Raw genomic sequence first — 16,952 nt, 5'->3', positions numbered from 1 at the left:
CAAACACCTTCCTCCCTGAAACAAGGTTATTTAGCTTAGGCAACTGCATAATATATTCCTCCATCTCAATCTTTGTTTCAGACTTCTATAACAACAAAGAGGAAAAGGCAGTGAGTCGAAGCATCGTCTCTGCTTTAGTTTTCGAAATGATTGGGAGGAGCGGTTTTTGACATATTAATTTATCCTGAGCACATTCCCATTCGTTGGCGATGTCAATTTTAACTAACTCTTTTCAAAATACACTATATATACAAAAGTATGTGGAAACCTCTTCAAAATAGTGGATTTGGCAAATTCACCCACACCCGTTGCGGACAGGTGTATAAAATCGAGCACACCGCCATGCAATCTCCATTGACAAACATTGACAGTAGAATGGCCTTCCTTAAGAGTTCAGTGACTTTCAACGTGGCCGCATCATAGGATGGCACCTTTCCAACAAGTCAGGTCATCAAATGTATGCGCTGCTAGAGCTGCCCGGTCATCTGTAAGTGCTGTTATTCTGTACTGGAAACATCTAGGAGCAACAATGGCTCAGCCGCGAAATGTTAGGCAACACAAGCTCACAGAACAAGACCGTCTGTCCTCGGTTGCAACACTCACTACCGAGTTCCAAACTGCCTCTGGAAGCAACGTCAGCGCAATAACTATTTGTAGGGAGCTTCATGAAATGAGTTTCCATGGCCGAGCAGCCGCACACAAGCCTAAGATCACCATGCGCCAGCTGGAGGGGTGTAAAGTTTGCCGCCATTGGATTCCGGACCAGTAGAAATGCATTCTCTGGAGTGATGAATCACGCTTCACCATCTGGCAGTTCAAAGGACAAATTTGGGTTTGGTGGATGCCAGGAAAATGCTACCTGCCTGAATGCATTGTGCCAAATGTAAAGTTTGGTGTTGGAGGAATAACAGTGTTGGGCTATTTTTCATGGTTCGTGGTAGGCCCCTTAGTTCCAGTGATTGAAAATCTTAATGCTACAGAATACAACGACATTCTAAATGATTCTGCGCTTCCAACTTTGAGGCAACAGTTTGGGGAAGGCCCTTTCCTGCACAGAGCCCTGACCACAACCCCATCGAACACCTTTGGGATGAATTGGAACTCTGACTGTGAGCCAGGCCTAATCTTCCAACATCAGTGCCTGACCTCATTAAAGCTCTTGTGGCTGAACGGAAGCAAGTTCCCGCAGCAATGTCCAACATCTAGTGGAAAGCCTTCCCAGAAGAGAGGAGGCTGTTATAGCAGCAAAGGGGGGGACCAATTCCATGCCCATGATTTTGGAATGAGACGTTTGACGAGCAGGTGTCCACATACTTCTGGTCGTGTCGTGTACTGACTTTTATGTTCACTAGCTTTACAGGCAAACACTGCCAAGTACTAAACAGAAAACAAATCAAAACTACGCTGATCACGTCGGCCAATCACATTCTCCGTACCTAAGGCACTTAAACACCGCTGGTGACAACTTGAGAGAGATCTCAGTCTGGCAAACTGCTATAGGTAAAGTTTTTTTTTAAATATTTGTAATCTATTTAGTAATAGAAACATACTACCATCAATGAAAGTTGTAAATTAACTCCCAACTTTACGTAAAACGCACAACCTTAGCAACGTAGATAGCTAGCTACAAGAAGTAGACCTGTTACTAACTAGCAGGAGCAGATGGCTTTATAACGAGCATTCCATTCCGGGACAGAGAGATTAAGCTATCACTATTCCAAGTAAAAATGTAAGACTAAAAAAAAGTAGTATTGTAAACCTAATACAGTCATCAGGGCAGGACTCACTCATTTCATTCAAACTGACAAATAGGAAATGCAACATACTCCATGTCAATAGGCCTAGTTGGAGTAGGATGCGGAGCACCCTGCCTGTATGCTTTTCCTTGCAGCTTGGTTCATTGGTTCTGTCGATGACAATCATACCCATAACATGATGCTGCCACCACAATACTTGAAAATACAGAGGAACAGCATTGCTTTCCTTCCAAATTACTGTTCTGTATGACAAAGAGAAAAGAAGGAAGCTTGTGTTCAACAAATCATCCATTCTGTTTTCAACAAGGCCAGTAAGTAATACTGCAAGACGGCACGGCAAATAAATGAACGTTTTTGGCCTAAATTAAAAAACTACAGGCTTGGGTCAAATACAATACAACACAGAGTAAAATCCTCTGTATTTTCAAGTGTTGTGGTAGCAGAATCATGTTATTGGTATGCTTGTCACTGACAGGGACTAGAGAGTTTCGCTGGATCAAAAATAAATATGAAAGGAGCAGGGCCTAGTTAGAGGAAGTCAAAGGAAAACCCACCTCAGTCTTTTGGTCCAGTCTCAGTCATGACTTAAATTTGCTTAAAAAATATATATTTTTGCATATGGTTTTTGTTTCTTTTTTCAAAATACTTGCTGGATTATCTGATTTCCATGTGGTCCTGGGTGATGACATGAACACAACACTCATCCTGACAATGGATAAATCTAACAAATTGGGTACTGCACCTCCTCCCACCATAGCATTGTGAAATATGGTCTCTGATTTTACACTAGCAGATATATAACATAACCCACAGCTGAAGAATATACTTTTTACTTCGCTAGACTGATCATTTTCAAGGATAGATTACACATCACTTTCATCACAGTTAGTGCAGCTAGTTCAGAAGGTGAAAATTGTACATGTGTCTATGCCTGATCATAATGCAAATGTATGCAAATTGCCTACAACCAATGCTCCAAATCGTGCCACAAGGTGGAGATTTAATCACACACACTGATTTACATGAATTTATCCTCCGCAACAAAGAGTCTGTGAATGACAAGATATTCCTGTGGGATGCCATTCAAGGGTTCATTATGAACAATGCAATGGCGTTTGCTTCTGGTTTGAACAAGTCTCAACCGAAAGAAAACTGGAGTCCACTCTATCCTTACTAACTCGTCAACGGCAGAACAGTTTCTCCGCAGAAAAAGAGAGAGAATTATTCATCATAATATCCAAGTTAAATTCCTCGCTCAGATTAAGAGCAGGATATCTCATTCGTAGAGGCAGACAAACTGATTATCTGGGCAGTAACACACCTCGCCTCCTCTTCGCTAGTAAATAAGGATAGGCCCTCTATGGAAAGACGAGACTCTCTCAAACACAATGGTGTTTTTTTTGCTCCCTGATTTGGCAACTTCTGTCTGTAGCATCCAAACCTTTTGGGCTACACACTAATATAATCCCTCTGTGCAAAACAGAGGTAAATGTCAGTGGTTTTGCTCTAGAACGCCCACAGGCCTCACAAGACTCGTCTCAAGTACCCCCGGTACCAGTTGGAAAAAAACGAATGGTGGTACTGTATACAGTGCATTCGGAAAGTATTCAGATCCCTTTTTTTGTTTTCCACATTTTGATACATCACAGCCTTATTCTAAAATGGATTTAATTATTTCTTCCCCTCATAAATCTACACACAATACCCAGTCATCCTTGAGATGTTTCGACAACTTGATTGGAGTCCATCTGTGGTAAATTCAATTGACTGGACATGACAATATAGACACAACTGTCTATATTAGGTCTCACAGTTGACAGTGCATGTTTAATGCCAAAAATATGGGGTTAAATACATGCAAAATCAGTACATGTTTAGTGCCAAAAGTATGGTGTTAAATACATGTAAAGAAATATATATATTTATCTCAGATATAGGAGAAACACTTCAGAACTAACTTATTTTTTGGGACTATCTGTTGTTCCATGTAGTGAATCTGTAATTCAAGGCATTTGTATGGGCTAGTAAGGCCCCCCCAAAAAACAGAGCAAATAATATGTTGATATAATTTTTGGATACTTTAAGGAGGCTTAAAATTCTAAATCAAATAGCTAAATTATCCTTGGTATGACTGTCGTGGAAATTCACCACTATGGACTCAAACTCAATGTGCATGAATCAATCTTTATTATCACAGCCAGAGAGGTACACAAACTCAATCCAAATTTGATGTAAACTCTGAAAAGGGCATTCCCTTTCAGTTCTAATATAATGTTACACAAACAAGTCATGTCAGCATGATTTACATTATTAATTATTAACTTTGCTCCTGCATGTGGGGCGGCAGGTGGTGAGAGCATTGAACTAGTAACCAAAAGGTTGCTAGATCAAATCCCAGAGCTGACAAGATAAAAATCTGTCATTCTGCCCCTGAACAAGGCAGTTTACTCACTGTTCCTAGGCCGTCATTGAAAATAAGAATTTGTTCTTAACTGACTTCCCTAGTTAAGTAAATTGTTTTAAAAAAAAATAGGCTTCTACTCTCAAATACTAAAACTGAGATGTTCCAATTGGTTCACGAGTTCACATCTCTTTAGACAACATTTTCCCTCACATACCCTCCTTTTACCACTGTGATAATTATTGTTTCATTTTAAGGTAAGCATTATATTATGGCTTAAACTATCATAGGATGTCCTATACTTCTATCAAAGTAAGCAAAATCAACACATAAAACCAGACCCGTTATCCTTTCAAACCCTTCACTCTGGGTTGTACAATCTAAAATACATACAGATACACAAGGGATCTTTAGACCCAGAGGTAAATACATCTCTCAAGGTTTAACCATTGTTTCCATAGCTCTTACCACAATCGGGTTGCATTGACCTGTTCTGTACTAACTGTTCCTGGGACATAAACTAGTCAAAATATAAAACCTGTTGTTTAACAAATCTGCTAGTGCCTTCAAAAAGTTGGTGTTGACTTATCAGCTCAATATTCAGTCCTAAAACATTTAATTGGATCTACTCCAATTCTGGACAGTGTTTCACACAATGGAAAGAGATGATTGTTTTTTAGATGACATTACCTTACCATTTAATTCACTGGTGTTATTGAAACTATCGAATTAAGAAATAATAAACGTATTATAAACGTCAAAAACGTATCTTATTCAATGATTCGTACCTGTGTCCCTTACAGCCTGAGTTCAACAAGTATAACTCACTTTCACCGGCAGCCAATCTGTTGGTCCACCAGGAGCTTATCTTTAACCCAAACACCAGATGGCAGCCTCTAATTTCATATCAGTCCCAGGGCTCAATTCCACCGTTTACTTCTTCAATTTACTAAGATATTGCATTATTACAGTGCTATCTGAAAGCCACTTTTCCGGATTGACTGGCCTTCATGTGTTAGACGCATTAAGAAGGAAAGAAATTCCACAAATGAACTTTTAACAAGGCACACCTGCTAATTGAAATGCATTACAGGTGACCTCATGAAGACTACCTCGTTGAGAGAATGCCAAGTGTGTGCAAAGCTGTCATCAAGGCAAAGGGTGGCTACTTTGAAGAACCCTTGAATGAGTAGGTGTGTCCAAACTGGTACTGTATATAAAATGACGGTTGATGATGTGTACGGCTGCATTTCAGATACATTTTTGTGCATTTGAATTATGCAGTAATAGGACCTAGGCCTAGGGTTTGAGCGAGTGAGAGAGAACATCATTTTGATTGCAAGCCCTGGTCCCATTGACTCGGCTGCCCCCGCATGGAGAGAAAGAGAACTGTTCAATTTCAGCCACTCACAAGGCTCATTTGAATTTCCTGATGCATCAGGAAAATTCTCCGCCACAAAAGAGTGATCAAATAAAGACCCGACATCTGTATATGTTCCTCTTCATCACACACAGACAGACAGCGGCTTGCGTTTTCACATGAGGCTGTTTACATATTAGATAGAAGCATGCCATTGGCTGTCTTCATGACAAGGGATATGTACGGGAGTTCTGATTGGTTCCTAGTTTAGCAGTTCAGCAAATTTGCCTGAGCAGACAGTGTTGAAATATACTTAAAAAAAAAAAAATATTGCAAGAATTGAAGGTGCCAACAAATTTCACGGTCGTCATAAGAATGTTTTACTGTCATATACAAAAAAATAATCTCCTCCCTCGACAGGGATAGATCAACTTCAAATTTTTCTGTGTCGGCCCACCACCTAGAGGGAATATTAGGCCTATATACCTTGCTCAATAAGGTGCATGAATTGAGGAGTAAGCGGTGATGTGAAGAGGGAATTCAGCAGCTCTCGGAGGGCAGTGAAAGCTGATAAGAGCTTCGGTAAAAACAAATGCGTTTCGGCCTTGTCGGAGTTACAGGTGCAGAAAGGAATTCAAACATTGTGATTGTTAAATTACTAGCAATTTTTTTTTCTCAATAACCAGTCCAATCACATTTTTTTTGTTGAATTTCCATTGTGATTGGCACCTGATTGGTCTCTGAACCTGTCGTAGGCCTTTCGAAATATATAAAAGTGTCCTTAAATTATTCCACCACAGGAGGTTGGTGGCACCTTAATTGGGGAGAACGGGCGTGTGGTAATGACTGGAGTGGAATTAGTGGAATGGTATCCAATACATCAAACACATGGTTTCCATGTGCTGCATTACAGCCGTTATTATGAGCCGTTTTCCCCTAAGCAGCCTCCTGTGTTTTCCACCTATAACTCCGACAAGGCCGAAACGCGTTTGTTTTGCTGAAGCACCTTTATCAATTATCCCTGTCCTCTAAGAGGTGCTGAATTTCCTGTTAACTGGCCTATTATAGAACCACAAACACCCCAAAAAGTTTCAGCGTGTGGAAACAGCATCAATCTCCCACCAAGGCAACTTGCTGGATCAGCATGGTGAATACTGTACATGGGCTGCTTTGACAGGTGGGCTCTCCCTCCCACACCTGCCTTGCTTTGCACGAAGACTTCACTTAAGTTAAGAATGAGAGGCCATTTATCAGACTGTTCCCTGTCCTGATAATATCTTTAGTACTGTGTGTGTGCTCACGGACTTGAAAACACAATGGACAGGTGCTGGGGTATGTGAGAAGGCAGGTCAGTTATTGTGTCCACAGGTAAGGTAGGTAGCCTAATTGCCAGCCTCTGTGTGTACTGCACATGTCAGGTTATGACAATGTCAACAAGTTTGCAGTTGAATTGGTTATAGCGCAAAACCGGTTATAGCGCAAAGCATTGGGGTGAAACTGAGGTAGAACAACAAAATCAGAACAGCTAAATCAAATGTCAAACGTTGAACTGTCAAAAAAGCTCTAATCTAATTTACAGGTCTGACGAATCAGCAGAAAGATCTTTCAAAAATCGGACATCTGTCCATTACCTGATGGTGCCGGTAAATGCCTTCAAAGCCGGCCACTAGGGGCAACAGTGAGCTCTGTTACCGTCATATACTCAGCAAAAAAAGAAACGTCTTCTCACTGTCAACTGCGTTTATTTTCAGCAATGTTAACATGTGTAAATATTTGCATGAACATAACAAGATTCAACAACCGAGACATAAACTGAACAAGTTCCACTGACAGAAATTGAATAATTTGTCAAAAGTCAAAAGTAACAGTCAGTATCTGGTGTGGCCACCAGCTGCATTAAGTACTGCAGTGTGTCTCCTCATGGACTGCTCCAGACTTGTCAGTTCTTGCTGTGAGATGTTACCCCACACCTCCACCAAGGCACCTGCAAGTTCCGGGACATTTCTGGGGGGGAATGGCCCTAGCCCTCACCCTCCCATCCAACAGGTCCCAGACGTGCTCAATGGGATTGAGATCCGGTCTCTACACTGGCCATGGGAGAACACTGATATTCCTGTCTTGCAGGAAATCACGCACAGAACGAGCAGTATGGCTGGTGGCATTGTCATGCTGGAGGGTCATGTCAGGATGAGCCTGCAAGAAGGGTACCACATGAGGTAGGAGGATGTAACGCACAGCGTTGAGATTGCCTGCAATGACAACAAGCTCAGATCGATGGTGCTGTGACACACCGCCCAAGACCATGACGGACCCTCCACCTCCAAATCGATCCCGCTCCAGAGTACAGGCCTCGGTGTAATGCTCATTCCTTTGACGATAAACGCGAATCCGACCATCACCCCTGGTGAGACAAAACCGCGTCTCGTCAGTGAAACGCACTTTTTGCGAGTTCTGTCTGGTCCAGCGACTGTGGGTTTGTGCCCATAGGCGATGTTGTTGCCGGTGATGTCTGGTGAGGACCTGCCTTACAACAGGTCTACAAGCCCTCAGCCCAGCCTCTCTCAGCCTATTGCGGACAATCTGAGCACTGATGGAGGGATTGTGCGTTGCTGGTGTAACTTGGGAAGTTGTTGTTGCCATCCTGTACCTGTCCCGCAGGTGTGATGTACGGATGTCCCGATCCTGTGCAGGTGTTGTTACACGTGGCCTAACACTGCGAGGATGATAAACTGTCCGTCCTGTCTCCCTGTAGCGCTGTCTTAGGCGTCTCACAGTACGGACATTGCAATTTATTGCCCTGGCCACATTTGCAGTCATCATGCCTCCTTGCCCCATGCCTAAGGCATGATCACGCAGATGAGCAGGGACCCTGGGCATGTTTCTTTTGGTGTTTTTCAGAGTCAGTAGAAAGGCCTCTTTAGTGTCCTAAGTTTTCATAACTGTGACCTTAATTGCCTACCGTCTGTAAGCTGTTAGTGTCTTAATGACTGTTCCCCAGGTGCATGTTCATCAATTGTTTATGGTTCATTGAGCAAGCATGGGAAACAAAATTTAAATCCTTAACAATGAAGATCTGTGAAGATATTTGGATTTTTCTGAATTATCTTTGAAAGACATGGTCCTGAAAAAGGGACGTTTCTTTTTTTGCTGAGTTGATAGGCTTGGGTTCTGCTAGGTCATTGTGGATGGGGGTGGTGAATGGGCCTGTTCTCATGACACTGTTAATACCATGACTCTGGATTAGAAAGTTTCATGTTTCACGACCCCTAGTCGTGGGAACCATTTAAAAAAAATATACATATATTTTTAACTCATCCCAAACCATAACTTAACCATTCGGAATGAGTGCCTACACTTAATGTTGTAACCCTATCCCAAACCTTAACCATTACCTTTACCATTTTGAATGAGTGCCTTAACCTAACACTTAACTTCAAAATTAGACTCTTGGAGAAATTGAACAATACAGAGCTGCACGAGGAATAATAATAATAATAATAATAATGAAAAAAATAGCAATAAAAACATTTGGAGCAACTTAGAAATTTGCAGTGAGGCTTGTGAGAGCTTGTTAGAATCGGAAACATGCGGAGATAAGGAGTGTGTTGTTTCCACTATTTAATGCCAGTTAAATGCTCAGGGCAATGCTGGTTTAACCTGTCAAGGTGATGAAGCTCCTTATTTACCGTGTGTGAGTGTTGGTGTGGCAGGGGGAGTGTGAAGCGTGGGAAAGTGATAAGATCTGAGCATGGGGGTCAAGATGGAAAGTCTTCGCTCAGCAATGCTCTGCGTGCCCTCTCACGCTCTCTTTCTCTCTCTCACACACACACACACATACACACACACACACACACACACACACACACACACACACACACACACACACACACACACACACACACACACACACACACACACACACACACACACACACACACACATGGATAAAGAGAGGGGTAGGAAAACTGACACAGTAGCCCACAAAGTTAACCACACAGGTTCCATTCAGGGCCTTTAGGCCCAAACCCCTTTCCCTCACTCATTCTGTCCTGATATGAACAGATCTGAAAGATCTGAAAGGACATCATACCTATAGGTGTAAGCAATATGGCAGGACCCAAATACCCTTGTGAAAGGCTAGTTAGTTCGGGTCATCACATAGTGTTTCCCCGTCCAGTCCTTTCAGATCTGATGACATAGAACGACAGTTGCTGGGTATGTAACTCCAGTTCTATGAGTGGAGTGGAGCCCCATAGGGGCGCTCCTTTTGGTTTACCCCACTGCCTTGGCAGCCAATTGCCAATTTCCTATGGGGCTCCACTCCAATGATAGAACTGGAGTTACATACCCAGCAACTATCGTTCTATATTGTAGAGAGGAGACCCATAGGGGGGCTTCGCTCCTATTGGTTTTAGGGCGAGAAAATGAAAAAAAAGATCCGGCCCAGCTGTGTCTGTGACCAAGTATGACAGAGTGTAGACCAAAGGACTAACTACTGTGTCCTCAGTCAACTCAACACCTGTTCAAAGACTGTTGGGCAAGAGAAATCATGTACTGAACTGAACTCAGACAGTAATCACGACTACACATGTGTCCTGAAGTGTAGGGGACATACACTACACGGCCAAAAGTACAGTATGTGTCTCATTCCAAAATCATTGGCATATGGAGTTGGTCCCCCTTTTTCTGCTACTATATAACAGCCTCCACTCTTCTAGGAAGGCTTTCCATGAGATGTTGGAACATTGCTGCGGGGACTTGCTTCCATTCAGCCACAAGAGCATTAGTGAGGTCAGGCACTGATGTTGGGCGATTAGACCTGGCTCGCAGTCGGCGTTCCAATTCATCCCAAAGGTGTTTGATGCGAATGAGGGAAGACTTAATCTGCAATAGGTAAGCAGCTTGGTTTGAAGAAATCAACTGTGGGAGCAATTATTAGGAAATGGAAGACATACAAGACCACTGATAATCTCCCTCGATCTGGGGCTCCACGCAAGATCTCACCCTGTGGTGTCAAAATGATCACAAGAATGGTGAGCAAAAATCCCAGAACCACACGGGGGGACCTAGTGAATGACCTGCAGAGAGCTGGGACCAAAGTAGCAAAGCCTACCATCAGTAACACACTACGCCGCCAGGGACTCAAATCCTGCAGTGCCAGACGTGTCCCCCTGCTTAAGCCAGTACATGTCCAGGCCCGTCTGAAGTTTGCTAGAGAGCATTTGGATGATCCAGAAGAAGATTGGGAGAATGTCAAATGGTCAGATGAAAACAAATATAACTTTTTTGGTAAAACTCAACTCGTAGTGTTTGGAGGACAAAGAATGCTGAGTTGCATCCAAAGAACACCATACCTACTGTGAAGCATGGGGGTGGAAACATCATGCTTTGGGGCTGTTTTTCTGCAAAGTGACCAGGACGACTGATCCGTGTAAAGGAAAGAATGAATGGGGCCATGTATCGTGAGATTTTGAGTGAAAACCTCCTTCCATCAGCAAGGGCATTGAAGATGAAACGTGGCTGGGTCCTTCAGCATGACAATGATCCCAAACACACCGCCCGGGCAACGAAGGAGTGGCTTCGTAAGAAGCATTTCAAGGTCCTGGAGTGGCCTAGCCAGTCTCCAGATCTCAACCCCATAGAAAATCTTTGGAGGGAGTTGAAAGTTCGTTGCCCACCAACAGCCCCAAAACATCACTGTTCTAGAGGAGATCTGCATGGAGGAATGGGCCAAAATACCAGCAACAGTGTGTGAAAATCTTGTGAAGACTTACAGAAAACGTTTGACCTCTGTCATTGCCAACAAAGGGTATATAACAAAGTTTTGAGATAAACTTTTGTTATTGACCAAATACTTATTTTCCAACATAATTTGCAAATAAATTCATAAAAAATCCTACAATGTGAATTTCTGGATGTTTGTTTCTAATTTAGTCTGTCATAGTTGAAGTGTACCTATGATGAAAATTACAGGCCTCTCTCATCTTTTTAAGTGGGAGAACTTGCACAATTGGTGGCTGACTAAATACTTTTTTGCCCCACTGTATAGTGTATATGCTGTAACATTTCATAAAGTGTGGTTAATCACCCCTTAGTCTTATAGGCCAAAGCAATGCCATTGCAGAGACAGTCAGACAATGGCTGATTTAAGAGTGGCCAACCGATGGCTGCAGCACCATAGCACACAAACATTTTGGGTGATGACCTAACCATTGTCATATGTTCCACGTAACGCGCCAAAGCGCGGACAGGACACAGACAATGGTGCCGTTCCTCTCTCTCTCCCAAGGATGAGGAGGAGAGAAGGCCCACACCTCAAGGAACCGAGATCTGTATGAGCTCTTACTAATCTTAAGCATGAGCGCCGGATTAGGACTGCAACACCGCCCTTGGCAGAGGTCACGACAAGTAACAATGCTGTCTTTAAAAATAAGATCCTCAAAGAAACCTGAAACAAAGGCTCCAACGGTGGTTCACACAACGCCAGGGTGTGAAAAGCAGGAAATCTCACCCCCCTTGGCGGTTTACGTAAGCCACTGTGGTCCGGTTGTCTGGCAACACCAACAAATTGCGTCCTTGGAGCATGGGTGTGAAGTGCAGTAACACCGTTTCCAGCTCCAAGAGCTTGAGGTGACATTCTGTTGTAGACCACACACCCCCCCACTGCCAGAGCTTGACACTACCCACCCCATCCCATCAGAGATGGATCAGTAAAGACTGGGATGTGCGAGGACATTCTGCCCATGGGAACACAGCACGTCAGAACATGTGGGTCTTTCCAATGATTCCGTTCTACACAGAAACACCAGAGGGACCATTGTGTGGGCCTCTGACATGAGACCCAGAAGAGACATGACAGAGTGCATCATTACCATGCACATTGGATGTAACCAGTTGAGGGTCGATAAGATCGCAGACTTCTGTGGCTCCAAAAGCCAGGTTGTCATAGTCGCGGTGTCTAGCTGTAGACCCAGGTAGACAATCCGCTGACTCGGCCAAGGCGTGCTCTTTTTCCATTTCACTGCAAACCCAAGACGCGTGAGGTGAATCACCAGTCGGGCCATGTGTGTGATCAACACCATAGTACCCTCCAAGCTCGTCATCAAGCTCGAGACCCTGGGTCTCGACCCCGCCCTGTGCAACTGGGTACTGGACTTCCTGACGGGCCGCCCCCAGGTGGTGAGGGTAGGCAACAACATCTCCTCCCCGCTGATCCTCAACACTGGGGCCCCACAAGGTTGCGTTCTGAGCCCTCTCCTGTACTCCCTGTTCACCCACGACTGCGTGGCCACGCACGCCTCCAACTCAATCATCAAGTTTGCGGACGACACAACAGTGGTAGGCTTGATTACCAACAACGATGAGACGGCCTACAGGGAGGAGGTGAGGGCCCTCGGAGTGTGGTGTCAGGAAAACAACCTCACACTCAACGTCAACAAAACTAAGGAGATGATTGTGGACTTCAGGAAACAGCAGAGGGAACACCCCCCTATCCACATCGATGGAACAGTAGTGGAGAGGGTAGCAAGTTTTAAGTTCCTCGGCATACACATCACAGACAAACTGAATTGGTCCACTCACACGGACAGCGTCGTGAAGAAGGCGCAGCAGCGCCTCTTCAACCTCAGGAGGCTGAAGAAATTTGGCTTGTCACCAAAAGCACTCACAAACTTCTACAGATGCACAATCGAGAGCATCCTGGCGGGCTGTATCACCGCCTGGTATGGCAACTGCACCGCCCTCAACCGTAAGGCTCTCCAGAGGGTAGTGAGGTCTGCACAACGCATCACCGGGGGCAAACTACCTGCCCTCCAGGACACCTACACCACCCGATGTCACAGGAAGGCCATAAAGATCATCAAGGACATCAACCACCCGAGCCACTGCCTGTTCACCCCGCTATCATCCAGAAGGCGAGGTCAGTACAGGTGCATCAAAGCTGGGACCGAGAGACTGAAAAACAGCTTCTATCTCAAGGCCATCAGACTGTTAAACAGCCACCACTAACACTGAGTGGCTGCTGCCAACACACTGACACTGACTCAACTCCAGCCACTTTAATAATGGGAATTGATGGGAAATGATGTAAATATATCACTAGCCACTTTAAACAATGCTACCTTATATAAATTTTACTTACCCTACATTATTCATCTCATATGCATACGTATATACTGTACTCTATATCATCGACGGTATCCTTATGTAATACATGTATCACTAGCCACTTTATACTATACTATGCCACTTTGTTTACATACTCATCTCATTTGTACATACTGTACCCGATACCATCTACTGTATCTTGCCTATGCTGCTCTGTACCATCACTCATTCATATATCCTTATGTACATATTCTTTATCCCCTTACACTGTGTACAAGACAGTAGTTTTGGAATTGTTAGTTAGATTACTTGTTATTACTGCATTGTCGGAACTAGAAGCACAAGCATTTCGCTACACTCGCATTAACATCTGCTAACCATGTGTATGTGACAAATAAAATTTGATTTGATTTGATTTGATTTGATTTGATCACCAGTTCTGCTGACGAAGCGAGAACCAGCAGGTCATCCAAGTATCCAAGCCAGAATCCTGACTCCCTGCTGACGCAGCGGCTTCAACGCAGCCTCCGCACATTTGTGAAAGGTTCGAGGAGCTAAGGCATACACAAATGGCATTCTTGTGTACTCGTACCCCATTCCTTGAAAATCGAAACGTAGAAACTTCCTGTGACACGGAAGCACCTGCACATGAAAGTACGGGTCCCTCAGGTCGATGCTCGTGCATAAGTCATTCATATGGATACATTCCAACAGACATTTTGTCTGCATGCGAAAAGTCCGTTTGGCTACAGACTTGTTTAAAGTCCGCAAATCCAGAATCGGCCTCACGCCCCCGTCTTCTTTGGTACGAGAAAGTAAGGCGAGTAAAGCCTACTTCACGAGCAATTCTGCAGTCTCTTTGTTTAGAGCTTCAACCTTCTCCACAATCCCCATAAAGGGTGGAGGGGGTCAGTAAAATTGAATGGCGTAACCCCGTCTCAACGTCTGGTCTAACCAGGTGGACAGAGTACAGCTTTGACGCCATTCCCAATAATGCTCTGAGAGCGGGAAGCGCATAGCCAATGAGCATTCAGTAGGACATGTCTGTAGTCCTCCATGGCCCCCTCCACCACTGACCGCCGCCCCTTGGGTGGCTCCGGTGCAGGAGCGGAGGTGTGTCTCTGGTGGTCACCTGTCGGCGGGCACGACGGCCTCCCGACGCTCCGAGTAGCCCCGAGAAGAAGTGGAAGCATGGGGGGGCCTGAGTCTCAGTGCCAGAATGCTGCTCTTCTAAGAGGAAGGGTGCTTTAATAGCTCTCTTCCCCCCCGACTTATTGAAGCACTCCTTGGCCTCCACGACAGCGACTCCAAAGAGGCTGTTGTCCGAGATGGGAGCATTCAGAAGGGGCGTTTTATCAGCTTCTTTGATGGCTGTCAGAGAAAGGCGAAGGTGCCTCTGTTGGGGCGGAGCTCCACAATTTAGAACTGGTAGGTCTTCGGGGATGGGGTTATGGGCCGATATTGAACTGGGTCATTGTGTTTTGTGACCTGGCATGAAGATGAGGCTGTGTCCATGTCCAGATGTGACCAATGATGACCATCACAATTTGCTTGGGTCAGATCCACTGTCGCCAGTAAGATATATCACCACTAGGTGTCACCAGATATCTCTGATCCATATCTCTAACTGGGCCGTTATAGAGGCACATATCTCCAGTGCCCATCTTCCTGTCCATATTTTCTCTATCTTTATCAGAGAGTATATGTAGAATTCCCATATCTTATACACATTTGAGGATTCTAATAGATATGTTGTGAAGTGTATTTCTAGGATGTCATTCATTGCAGTCTGATGCACTGGACTGGATCTATATTGGACCTACAGAGATTGGCTTAAATGGCGGCCATATTGCATGTGGTTTGGACAGTACCTGAACATTGTGTTTTTGTCTGTGAGCTGTTGTTAGCCTCAGGGACTGCTAATCATTTGCGTCAGTCGCCATCTCTTTTTCCTGCTTCCTTTTTTAATCTCATCATCTCAACCCCCCCTACCCCCCATCTCCCTTCCCTCCTTCCCTCTTTCCCTCTGTCTCATGCAGAGATTCTCTAATGTATATATACATGCAGAAAAACAAGGGAGGGAGAAGAGAGAGCGAGAGAGAAATTAAGAGAGAGATGCGCATCGTACAGGACGAGGTAGCCCCCCCCTCTTCCTCAATACCCCTCCTCTTTTTATCCTCCCTGGCTCATTTGAATATATTAACACCCCCTGACTTCTCGCTTAAGCAACCCCACCACCACACCCCTCACATTGGGCTGTAGGGACTGAGAGGCACTAGAAATATTCTCCACTCCTCTGTGCTCCTGCATACACACGCAGAGTGCGAACATACACGCTCTTTTATATCTAAAAAAAAAACTTGGTTAAATGCATACGCACATGGTGCCTTCCTTGAACGTGTTGCGGCAAAAGAGGCACAGTTCTGAGATTCATATTAGCCTAATGCAGATGAATCTAATCCAGCACACGACGCAGCGGCAAGGCGTTCCACTCACTGGAGCATGGAGAGATCTGCGGCAGGCAGTCTGGCAGAAACACTGACTGGGGGGAGCTGAGCTGGAGCCTGGCTGGAGCCGGGAGGTGGTAGAGATGGGGAAGTGCACTAGGCATTCCTACTACCTGTTCACAATAGTCAACATTTTTGTTATTGTATCATTGTAGAGTCCAAATGGACATTCGTGTTAATGAAAGTGGTCCCTCCACAACATTTGATTATCCAGTGCCCATGTCGTTACCTTCCCCCATCCCAACCCTCAGGCCTAACTGACCCAGTGGACCAGTGATGTGGTGTGTTCCCCTCCACCTATCCCCCTTTCCCCCCACCAGCGGTGACCTTGCGTACTCCACGGGGGCTGGGGCTGTGCATTAATTCCAGATACATTAGCACTAATATGATCCTAGCATGTAGTCATAGCCTGAGGGGCCCTCTGATTGGCTGAGTTTTAGCATTAGCATTAGCATTAACATTCACATTAACCCACCTGCCTCATCACTCTCTCTCTCTCTCTCGCTCTCGCTCTCAGCTTCTCCTTCTCTCACAGCCTCTCTTTCTCTCACAGCCTCTCTTTCCCTCACATGCTCTCTTTCTCTCACAGCCTCTCTTTCCCTCACATTCTCTCTTTCTCTCACATCCTCTCTTTCTCTCACATCCTCTCTTTCTCTCACATTCTCTCTTTCTCTCACATCCTCTCTTTCTCTCACAGCCTCTCTTTCTTTCACAGCCTCTCTTTCCCTCACATTCTCTCTTTCTCTCCCAGCCTCTCTTTCACTCCCAGCCTCTCTTCCTCTCACAAGCTCTCTTTTTTCCTCTCTTTCAGACATTTCTCT

This window comes from Oncorhynchus mykiss, chromosome 27 (assembly GCF_057628025.1).
Source record: "Oncorhynchus mykiss isolate SJ-2025 chromosome 27, ASM5762802v1, whole genome shotgun sequence".
In the NCBI taxonomy this organism is placed as follows: domain Eukaryota; kingdom Metazoa; phylum Chordata; class Actinopteri; order Salmoniformes; family Salmonidae; genus Oncorhynchus; species Oncorhynchus mykiss.
This window is presented reverse-complemented; position numbering follows the sequence as displayed.